The sequence below is a fragment of the Camellia sinensis genome, chromosome 2, assembly GCF_055761805.1.
Source record: "Camellia sinensis isolate YWXY chromosome 2, ASM5576180v1, whole genome shotgun sequence".
In the NCBI taxonomy this organism is placed as follows: domain Eukaryota; kingdom Viridiplantae; phylum Streptophyta; class Magnoliopsida; order Ericales; family Theaceae; genus Camellia; species Camellia sinensis.
In genome coordinates, this window is record NC_138962.1 from 47,501,159 (window position 1) to 47,512,889 (window position 11,731).

Sequence of the window (11,731 nt, forward strand, 5' to 3'; positions counted from 1 at the left end):
AGACGAAGAGAAAGATGAAGGTGAAGCCTTGGTGAGAAAACCCAAGGGCGCTACTGAGGCCAAGTCCTTTCCAGCTGAGCAAATTTTAGACTTAACTCAAGATGAAGTGGGTGATGAGGCTGAGGAAGTGCCCAGGGAACCTGTTCAGGGGTGTCCATCATCTGACCTTCTTCTGACTGACAGAAGTCTTGACACAACTTTAGCAGAGATAGATGCCGAAATACGAGCGGAGAAGGTGGCCGAGGATATTCCAGCTGAATCATCCGAGGTTCCAGTTTCTGCTGCTGCTGATGTTCAAGAGTCTTGATTTTCCCTTCTTTCTTTTCTGGATTTTGGACTTTGTTTTTTCTTTTAATTTCTGAACAATGTACATTCCTTCTTATGGCCGATGTGCCTTTTTCAGTATGTAATTGCAACTGTTCTTGCAATGGATATTTTTGATCTTGTGATGTTCTGTTGCTTGCTTCTGCATAGTTCTATACTTAGAAATTTTTGCATGCTTTCTTTGTGCAATCTTCTCGGGGCTACATACCCTGGGTATAACTGCAAGGCTTTTACTTCGGCGAGATACTGACCTTTGCATCGACCCGTTAATTTTCTGTATACCTCAGCGGGTGATCATACGTCGGCTTAACATAACCTTGTAAATGGCTACAACTTTCAACAAGTGTTATGCATCTTCTCTAGGGTTCAGACAACCCACATATTGCTATGAGAACTTACGCAATAACCTCGGCCTATCTTCGACTTGTAAATTGCTACAAATTTCAACAAGTGAAGGTAGGGAATCAGCTTGATTCCAACTTGTAAATTGCTACAAATTTCAACAAGTGGATCAAGGAATAACATCGGCTTAACTTCAACTTGTAAATTGCTACAAATTTCAACAAGTGAAGATAAGGAATCAGCTTGATTCCAACTTGTAAATTGCTACAAATTTCAACAAGTGGATCAAGGAATAATATCGGCTTAACTTCAACTTGTAAATTGCTACAAATTTCAACAAGTGAAGATAAGGAATCAGCTTGATTCCAACTTGTAAATTGCTACAAATTTCAACAAGTGGATCAAGGAATAATATCGGCTTAACTTCAACTTGTAAATTGCTACAAATTTCAACAAGTGAAGATAAGGAATCATCTTGATTCCAACTTGTAAATTGCTACAAATTTCAACAAGTGGATCAAGGAATAATATCGGCTTAACTTCAACTTGTAAATTGCTACAAATTTCAACAAGTGAAGATAAGGAATCAGCTTGATTCCAACTTGTAAATTGCTACAAATTTCAACAAGTGGATCAAGGAATAATATCGGCTTAACTTCAACTTGTAAATTGCTACAAATTTCAACAAGTGAAGATAAGGAATCAGCTTGATTCCAACTTGTAAATTGCTACAAATTTCAACAAGTGGATCAAGGAATAATATCGGCTTAACTTCAACTTGTAAATTGCTACAAATTTCAACAAGTGAAGATAAGGAATCAGCTTGATTCCAACTTGTAAATTGCTACAAATTTCAACAAGTGGATCAAGGAATAATATCGGCTTAACTTCAACTTGTAAATTGCTACAAATTTCAACAAGTGAAGATAAGGAATCAGCTTGATTCCAACTTGTAAATTGCTACAAATTTCAACAAGTGGATCAAGGAATAATATCGGCTTAGTTTGCCTGAGTTTGATATGTCTTCAATAACCATTAATCATACGTGTTGAGAGAATTCTGAAAAGACTTTATTGATAATATCGGTCAAACAATGATGTTTATCTAATGATAGAAGAATTTCAAGTTACAAGTATTCCAAGGTCTGGGTAGTGCTTTGCCCTCATTGTCTTCAAGCCGATATGCTCCATTGCCCAATACTGAAGTAACTCTGTAGGGTCCTTCCCAGTTCGGGCCAAGCTTGCCTTCCCTGGGATCCTTCTTGTTTCCGACGACTTTTCTTAGGACTAAGTCGCCAACTTGAAAATCCCTTGGATTAACCTTCTTGTTGTAAGCTCTGGCAAGCTGTTGCTGGTATACTGCAAGCTGAATTGCAGCCTTCTCTCTTCGTTCTTCCAGTAGATCCAGGTCTCGGGCTAAGAGTATGTCATTGGTGCCATTCTCTACTCCCTGGGTTCTGATCCCTGGGATGCCGATCTCCAATGGGATGACTGCTTCTGTGCCATAGGCCATGGCAAAAGGGGATTCCCCCGTTGATCTTCTCGGCGTGGTCCGATATGCCCAAAGTACGTTGGGCAGCTCGTCCACCCACTTTCCCTTTGCTGCTTGGAGCCTCTTCTTTATCCCATCCAGGATTACTTTGTTGGACGCCTCTGCTTGCCCATTACTTTGAGGAAAACTTGGAGTTGAGAAATAGTTTTTGATCTTGAATTTCGCACAGAAGTTTTTGATAAGTTTGCTGTCGAACTGTGTTCCGTTGTCGGCAACTATTGCTCTTGGAATCCCAAATCTGGTGATTATGTTTCGCCAAATAAAATTCTTGACATCCACATCTCGGATTTTGGCAAGAGGTTCTGCCTCTATCCATTTTGTGAAGTAGTCCGTTGCTACCAGTAAATATTTTCTTTGCCCAGTTGCCTGGGGAAGTTGTCCCACCAGATCCATGCCCCATTGGGCAAACGGCCAGGGGCTGGATACTGGGTTTAGGTCGGCAGCTGGCTGATGTATCAAAGGTGCAAACCTTTGACATTGCTCACATCTCTTTACATAGGCTTCGGCATCCTTTTGCATATAGGGCCACCAATACCCCTGGGTAATGGCCCTATGGGCTAACGATCTGCCCCCGGCATGGCTTCCACAAATTCCTTCATGGATCTCATAAAGAAAATCTTCAACCTGCAAAGGGTGTACGCACCTTAAAAGTGGTCCAGTGAAGGACCTCCTGTAAAGATGGCCTTCCGCTGTTAGGCTGAATCTGGCGGATTTCAGCCTAATTTTATGTGCTTCTTTGTGGTCTTCTGGCAGCTTCCCCTCTTTTAGGAACGCAATGATTGCATCCATCCAGCTTGGTCCAAGGCCCACGCACATTGTTTCTTGTTCGGTGCTCTGTTTATCTATACTCGGGGCCGACATGTAGTCGATCATAATTGTCCTTGTTTTTCCAGTTTGAATTGAACTGGCCAGGTTGGCTAATGCGTCGGCATGGGTGTTGTCATCTCGGCTGACTTGGAGTAATCTGCAGTTCTGAAATAGGGCCGCCAGTCGGATGACTTCCTTTGCATATGCCGACATTCTTTCGTCTCTGGCTGCAAATTCTCCTGTTGATTGGTTAACAATTAATTGCGAATCACAAAAAACAATTACCTCGTCTGCCTCTGCTGCTGCTGCTAGCTTTAGTCCTGCAATTAATGCCTCGTATTCTGCTTCGTTATTGGAGGCTTTGAACCCCAGTCGGATGGATTGTTCTACAATCTCTCCATCTGGAGATATCAGCAGTACTCCTGCTCCTGCTCCCTGGCGGTTTGAACTTCCATCGACATATAGTCTGAACGAATCGCCGATGTAGATGCTGCATGGTCTGAGCCTTTCTTTCTCTTGCTGTTTTGTCTTTGACTGGGTTTCTTTTTGTTTGTCGGGGTGATGCTCATCTCGGCTCGACGGGGCCTGAGGTGCGATGGCTTCAGGTGTGAGTTCTGCGACGAAGTCGGCCAAAACTTGGCCCTTTATTGCTGTTCTTGGCCTGAATTCTAGGTCAAACTGTCCCAGTGTTACTGCCCATTTTGCTATCCTTCCTGTTAATTCTCCTTGATGTAATAAGGACTTCAATGGGTGCTCTGTTAGAACCACAATCTTGTGTGCCTGGAAGTAATGGCTTAGTTTCTTTGAGGCCATTACCAAGGCTAGCATTAATTTTTCCAGTGGTAGGTACCTTGTTTCTGCGTTAGCCAAAGTCTTGCTTACATAATAGACAGCTTTCTGCTCCCCTTTTTCCTCGCGGATTAGCACTGCACTGACTGCGTGTTCAGAGACTGCTAAGTACAAAAATAATTCTTCTCCTGGAACAGGGTTAGAAAGGACCGGGGTTGTGGTCAGGTACTTTTTCAGATCGGCTAAGGCTGCTTCACATTCTTCGGTCCACAGGAAGTCTGTGGCTTTTTTTACCAGGTTAAAGAAGGGTCTGCACTTGTCCGAGCTTCTGCTGATGAATCGGTTCAGGGCTGCGGCCCTTCCAGTGAGCATTTGGACTTGCTTTGCCGATGTTGGGCTCTGTAGCTCCAGGATGGCTTTGATTTGGTCTGGGCTGGCCTCTATGCCCTTTCTTGTTACCAGATAGCCTAGGAATTTACCTGACCCAACTCCGAAGGCACACTTTGCGGCGTTGAGTCGGAGCCGATATCTTTTGAGTATGTCAAAGACCTCTTTTAGGTCGGCAAGATGACCTTTTGACTCCTTGGTCTTTACGACCATGTCATCAATGTAAACTTCTACTGTTTTGCCGATCAGATGTTTAAACATCTTTGTTACTAACCTCTGATAGGTTGCTCCTGCGTTTTTCAGCCCAAAAGGCATTACCTTATAACAGTACAGGCCTTTCGGGGTGATGAACGCGGTCTTCTCCTCATCTGGAGGGTACATAGCAATCTGGTGGTACCCTCTGTATGCGTCTAAAAAACTCATCCTTTCGTGTCCCGAAGTGGCGTCAACCAGTTGGTCGATTTTGGGCAGAGGGAAACTGTCCTTGGGGCAAGCTTTGTTGAGGCTGGTAAAATCCACACAAACCCTCCACTTGCCATTTTTCTTTTTTACTACTACTGTGTTGGACAGCCACGTTGGGTACTGGACTTCTCGGATTGCCCTGGCTTCAAGGAGTTTGTCTACCTCTTCCTCCACTGCTTCGACGTGTAATAACGTCGGCCTTCTGGCTCGTTGAATCACTGGTTTTGCCGATCTGTCGACATTCAAACTGTGGCAAGTGACCTCGGGGTCAATGCCAGGCATTTCATAGGGTGTCCAGGCAAATGCCTCTATGTTTGCCCTTAAAAAATCTTCTAGTTCTTTTTCTTCTTCTTTGGCTAGGCCGGAGCCGAGAAGAAAAAATCATTCTTCGTCGCCCTCCTGGACGAAGATTTTCTTTAGTGCTTCTTCGCTTTTCTCGGTTGGTTCTTTCCCGACGTCTTCCAGGACTTCCATGTCTCCATCTTCAACTTCTGCTTTCTTTGGCTCCTGTATACTACAGGTGGACTTTATTGCTGCCATGGAGCAATTTTTGGCTTGTAGTTGATCCCCTCTGACTTCTTCAATCCCATGCTCCGTTGGGAACCGGAGTAGTTGATGCAACGTCGAGGGAACTGCCCCCATTGCATGCAACCACGGTCTTCCAAGGATGATGTTGTATGGTGAGGGTGTGTCAATGACCAGGAATTCTGTCCTGATCTTCTTAGTGCCGGCTTGTACCTCTAAGCTTGTTGCACCCAGTGGCCATGTTGGCGTTCCATTAAAGCCGACCATCGGGCCGCTGGATTGCTCTAGGTCATCGGGGTGAAGGCCTAGCTCTCTGTAACATCTGACGTACATGATGTCACAGGAGCTGCCTTGGTCTATTAGGATGCGTTTTACTTGGCATTCCCCAACCTGGAGGGATACTACCAAGGCATCATTATGCGGATGTTGGACCAGTTCTAGGTCGGCTTCGGTAAAGGCTATCATTGGCCCTTGGCATTCTTCTGGCCGATGTCTCTTGTCCCCAACTTGGTGGATATGCTGTAAATGTCTTACCCTCTGGGTTTCTCCTCTGACCTCGTTTTCGTTGACCCTTGAGTGGATCACATTGACCACCCTTGGTTCTCCTGCCTGTGGTCGCTGTGCTGGGGGAGGGGGTGCTGCTGGTGCTTGAGGCAACCTTGCCTGTTCTTCCCTTGTTCTGGCCTCATCGACCAGGTCCCTCAGAAGGCCTTGCCTTACTAGGTCCTCCAAGTGTGCTTTTAAGGCCCTGCAACCTTGAGTTGGATGCCCTCCTTCATTGTGGTAGGCACAACGTCTGCCGACGTTTTTTCCCATGAATTCCCCTGGTGCTCTTTCTGGAGCCCTGAAATATGGTTGATTCCGAATCCGATCCAAGATTTTATGGATGGGGATCCGGAATACCGTGGTTACCGCCTGTTTATTTCTTAATTCTATTTCTTGTCTGGTGGGTCCATTGTTGACTCGGCCTCGCTTTGGCGAGCCGTTTCCCTTTTCTTGCTTCACCTCTTTGTTTCCCGACGTATCTTCCTCGGCCCTGGCGTATTTCTCAATTCGTGCCATGAGTTCTTCCATGCTCTTTGGCAGTGTTTTTGCCAAAGACTTCCGTAGTGGGCAGTCATCTTTCAGGCCGTTCTTGAAAGACACGACTGCTACTTCCTGGTTGCATTCAGGTATTCGGTTGAACACCTCGTAGTATCTCTTCGCATAGGCCCTAAGGCCTTCTTCCTTGGTTATTCTTAGAGCCATCAAAGCATCAACCCTCAGGGGTTGCAGCTTGTTGGTCACGAACCTGGCCACAAACATCTCGGCCAGGCCTTCCCATGTCTTTATACTTCCTTTCGGTAACTTGTGGAACCAATCAGATGCAATTTCCCCAAAGGATGAGGGGAATACCTTGCAGAGCAATGGTTCGTTCCCGCTATATAGTGCCATTGAATTTAGGTATAGCCCAACATGAAAGTTTGGATCTGACTTACCATCATAGATTTGGAACCTCGGCATACTGAACCTCTTGGGTGGTTCGAATTTGTCCAGTTCTACCGAGAAGGCTGTCTTCGGTTTTACTGGGGAGTTTACCTCGGCCTGTGCATTTTGCTGCCTCCTCTTGAGGTAGTCCCTTAAGTCTTCTTTGCTCCTCCCTGGAGCTCGGCTGTCTTTTGATTTTAGTCTTTTTGGTATACTGCTCTCGGCCTCGAGGTGGGTCCGTTTGGTTCTCTCTTCATGGGTTGTGTCAAAGTGGAGTACTTGCCCTTGAACATGTCGATGTTCTTTGGGGTCTGGATTCTTCATGTGTTGCATCCTTCGGGACTCTTCTTGCCTCGGCCTTTCTCGTCCGACTTCCCTGGAAGGCCGGTGAGAATGCCTTCCGCTCCTGGTATGTTGAGGGACCTCGGGGATTGTTTTTCCTCCACCCTTCTGGGTGTTGGTTGCTGGCATTGGCGTATCTTGCAGCGGGTATGGTGGTTGCATAACATTGTTCTGCATCATGAAGTTGACGACCGACTGGAGGTCCGCCAACTTGTTTGCTAATTCCTTTACTTCCTCGTCTCTGCGTAGGCACCTGTCCCTCCATACCTGGAGGTTGTCTTCATTGTAGTATTTTCCTTGGTTTGATCTTTTTGTTGTGTCACCTTCCTGGATATCGTCGTTCTCCCTGTGACCCTGGTCACGGGCTTCTGTATTGCGATTGTCTCCTTCGGTGTCAAGGTTAATCGGTCTGCTGCTTCCAGAAGGAGCATCGTCCCCCGCGTTTCCTTGTTGTCCGTTACTGGCCATCTATTCTTCCTTCGTTCCCACAGACGGCGCCAAATTGTGTGGGTAAAAATCTGACCCCACTGCCCGTTTAGTGATCAGCAGCTAAGCACCGGCAGAATAGATGGCTCCAGCAACCTGTAACAGAAAAGAAAAGCTCCGGCGGTGGTTCTTCCACCCGGGGGCACTCCGACGATCAAGTCAGTATATCTCTCAAAGATAATCAAGTACTAAATTGAATACTCAAAGTATAAATTGCATACCTTAGACCCACGGGGGTGCCTTTCTTTTATAATATACTCAATCCAAGTCCAACTAGAAGTACGACTTCTATGAACTCCAATCTTAGTGCTTACTCTGGACTCTTTAAGAGATAGAGATAAACTCCCTAAGAGCTTTTATCCTTATCTTAACTAAGTCCCCTCTTTGCCTTAGGACTCTTGTCCCTTATCTTCGGACTCCGACATCTTCGGAGATGACCTCGGCTTCTCCGAGATTACCTCGGCTTCTCCGAGATTACCTCGGCTTAACTACCAGGGCACGTGGCACCTCGGCTGACACGTCGGCGTCACCATGCCACGTGTTGGTATTCAAAAAATATGTCCCCACAGTATTTTAAATCAAACACACAGTAAAATAATTTGTAGATAGAATATGATGACTTAACTTTATTACATAATAAATAATGATTCACCAAATGTATACTGTAATTTTTACGTACCGAAAGTAATACATAGATAATACCATATATTATTCCTTGAGTAATTCATAATTTTTTTACCGTTTAAATTTTGATAAAAATGGTCATTGATCATAAAAATAAATTTTGAGATGGCAACATGTAACATCCAAATATATGAGCTGGCATGTATTTTTGTATTTTAGTTAAGAAAGCTATGGTGGAAATTAGACAGCCGTGTGGGATGGAAACTCAACAGAAACCTTAAAACCTTCCACTACTGGTCCCAAATAATGTGAACGTGAATCAATATGGTTTTTTTTTTTTTTTTAATCGAATTAAATAGAGATAAAATACAAAACTGAAAGGTAAAACTATTACAATTGACATAACATGTACAAGTTAACTCAAGAAATAAATCATATGAACTATTATTAGAGTGAAACTATTACAGTGTGTTTAGTTGGGAGATTTGAGAAGGAATTTGAAAATAATAGGAAAAATATGTGTGAAATTAGTTGAAATGTAGGTATATCTTATTTATATTTCACCTATTTTTTTCATTTCTCTTTTCAAATCCCTCTTCAAATCTCCTAACCAAAATAAATACTAGAGTAATTGCGCTAATGATAGTATTACTATATCACGTCAATTGATAAATAAAATACGATCAGCTAACATTATATCTATTCAATAGGCCATGTTCAAGTACTTGGGAGTTTGATCTTTGTTTTATCAATGGACGTTCTTGATTTTGACAAGTATTTATAGATTTAAAAATCTAGCATATAAACTTTGTTGATGATTTATTAAATGACCACATTGAATAGAAATCGACAAGAGAAGTTAATCCAGGCTCGTGGATTTGGCCAAGTGGTGCCTTGCTGCAATTGGTGAATAAAGTAACGAAAAAGTATTTAATATTCTTGGAGTAGCCACATATTCATGGTTGAGGATTAATCATCATACATTATGTCATTTCATATTCTTTAATAATTTGGTACAAAATTATAAACTCTATACTTTTTACCAATCACAATTTTTTTTAAAAAAAGATTAATAATATTTTTGGATAAATCTAGAAACATTCATAAATTTTTTTAAAAAAAGATTAATTATATTTTTAGTCCAACAAAAATATAAAATGTAATAATTCCTAGTAAAAAAATAGAGAAAATTACATTAAAAAAAAAAGTAAAGGAAAAGGGAGAAAAAAAGAGAAAGTAAAGCAAAGTAAAAAAAGAGAGAGTGTATGAGTTTAATGTCTTCATTCCGTCTAAATAATTACAATGATAGGGGGTTAGTGTAATTTTTTAAATGTCAGAGAGTGATATATATTATACCTAAACCTCAGGGGATGTAAGTGTAATTTACCCAAATAAATTTTGAGATGGCATCATGTAACATCCAAATATATCAGCTGGCATGTATTTTTGTAGTTTAGTTATGAAAGCTATGGTGAAAATTAGACAGCCACGTGGGATGGAAACTCAACAGATACCTTAAAACCTTGCAGTACTGGTCCCAAATAATGTGAACGTGAATCAGTATGGTTTTTTTTTTTTTTTTTTTTTTATAATAAAAAAATTGAATTAATTAGAGATAAAATACAAAACTGAAAGGTAAAACTATTAATTGACATAACATGTACAAGTTAACTCAAGAAGTAAATCATATAAATTATTATTAGAGTGAAACTATTCCGCTGTGTTTGGTTGGAAGATTTAAGAAAAGATTTGAAAATAGAAAGAGAAAAAGTATATGAAAATAGATGAAATATAGGTATATTTTATTCACATTTTACTTACTTTTTTTTATTTCTCTTTTCAAATCTCTTCTCAAATTTTCTAACCAAACACAATATTAGAGGGATTCTGCTAATGATAGCATTACTATATCACGTCAATTCATAAATAAAATACGATCAGCTACATGTTCAAGTACTTGGGAGTTTGATCCTTGTTTTATCAATGGACGTTCTTGATTTTGACAAGTTTGTATAGAATTAAAAATCTAACGTATAAACTTTGTTGATGATTTATTAAATGACCACATTGAATAGAAATTGACAAGAGAAGTTAATCGAAGCTCGTGGATTTGGTCAAGTGGTGCCTTGCTGCAATTGGTGAATAAAGTAACGAAAAAGTATTTAATATTCTTGGAGTAGTCACGTATTCATGTTTCAGAATTAATTATCATATATTATGTCATTTGATGTTTTTTAATCATTCAATACAAAATTATATACTCTATCTTTTTTATTAATTACAACACCTTAAAACGTCACGTGACCATACTTGAATAACAATTTTATATTGGTGTTTAGGGAGTAAAAAAAAGTAACGACTATTTATGATTAATTATGATATGATTATCTAATACACATAAGACACTGAATAATTTTATACTTATAAATTCAAGTCGGTGACAATACTATTTAACAATTACCATGGGGCCCAATTGTTAACCATTTTAGCGTCTCTCTAATTAGTAGTTTGACTTTTCATAGAAATAGTAATAAACATTTAAATGTTTTTAATTATTCTTTTAATATCTCTTTGCTCCCACTATGGTTATGCCTTCTTTGTCATCTTCACTTGGGAAGTAGTGATTTATTAGTTGGTTGATTAGAGTTTTATAATGTAGCTACTTCACAGGTTTATGATTTGAAGCATGACTTAGAAGGACTTGGACCCTATTATTGATAAGATCATAGAAAAAGAAAATATTAAAATGAGATTAATGCTCTTCTACACTAACCCCAGTTCTCCACAGATTGGACATTTTGAAAATAATCTTAGCAATTAATTCGCCCACTTATAATGGAATTGGGGAGGCTGTTTGCTCCATGTAACTCATTCCGGATCTAGTTGTTAATATTATAATGGTTGTCAGCTTGTGAACACAATCATGCACACGGGTAATTGTTTTATGACATTAGAGATAAGTTTAAGAATTCAAAAATTGATTGTAAAATTAGATATATACAAAAAAAAATTAAAAAAATTAAAAAAAGACTTATTCAATAAATCGTGTAAAATGTATATTGTGTTTATTTTGATATTTGGTATTTGCTTTAGTAATAGAACTGATATTATACTTTTGATAATATGATTCAAATTTTATTTTTGTTTTTATAGTTTAATTTGAAAATATCAAAATCTCATGATTTTGTAAAACAAATTGATGATAATTTGAAAGGAATAACAACATTAAAATTAGACTTAAAATATAAACATATCCTCATTTAAATTGAAACGATAGATATGAAAGTAAACTTTACATCAAATTATAAGAAATGAAAATTGTAAATATACCCTTCTCCATTGGGCAAAATCATTTCCAGCATATTAACACCATTTTAAGTTTTGACACAGTTGATTTGATCCACCACCAGTTAAGTCATAACTAACCTGGGCATAATTTGCATAAATCTAGAAACATTAATAAATTGAAAAAAAAAAAGATTAATTTTATTTTTAGTTCAACAAAATATGAGTCTTGTATTGTTTTGATCCGAGTATTTAAAATGTGTCAATTTAATTAGTCTCCCATGCATAAAAATGTTTTAATTTAGTCTCAATTATTTAAATTATATTAATCCGGTTCCTA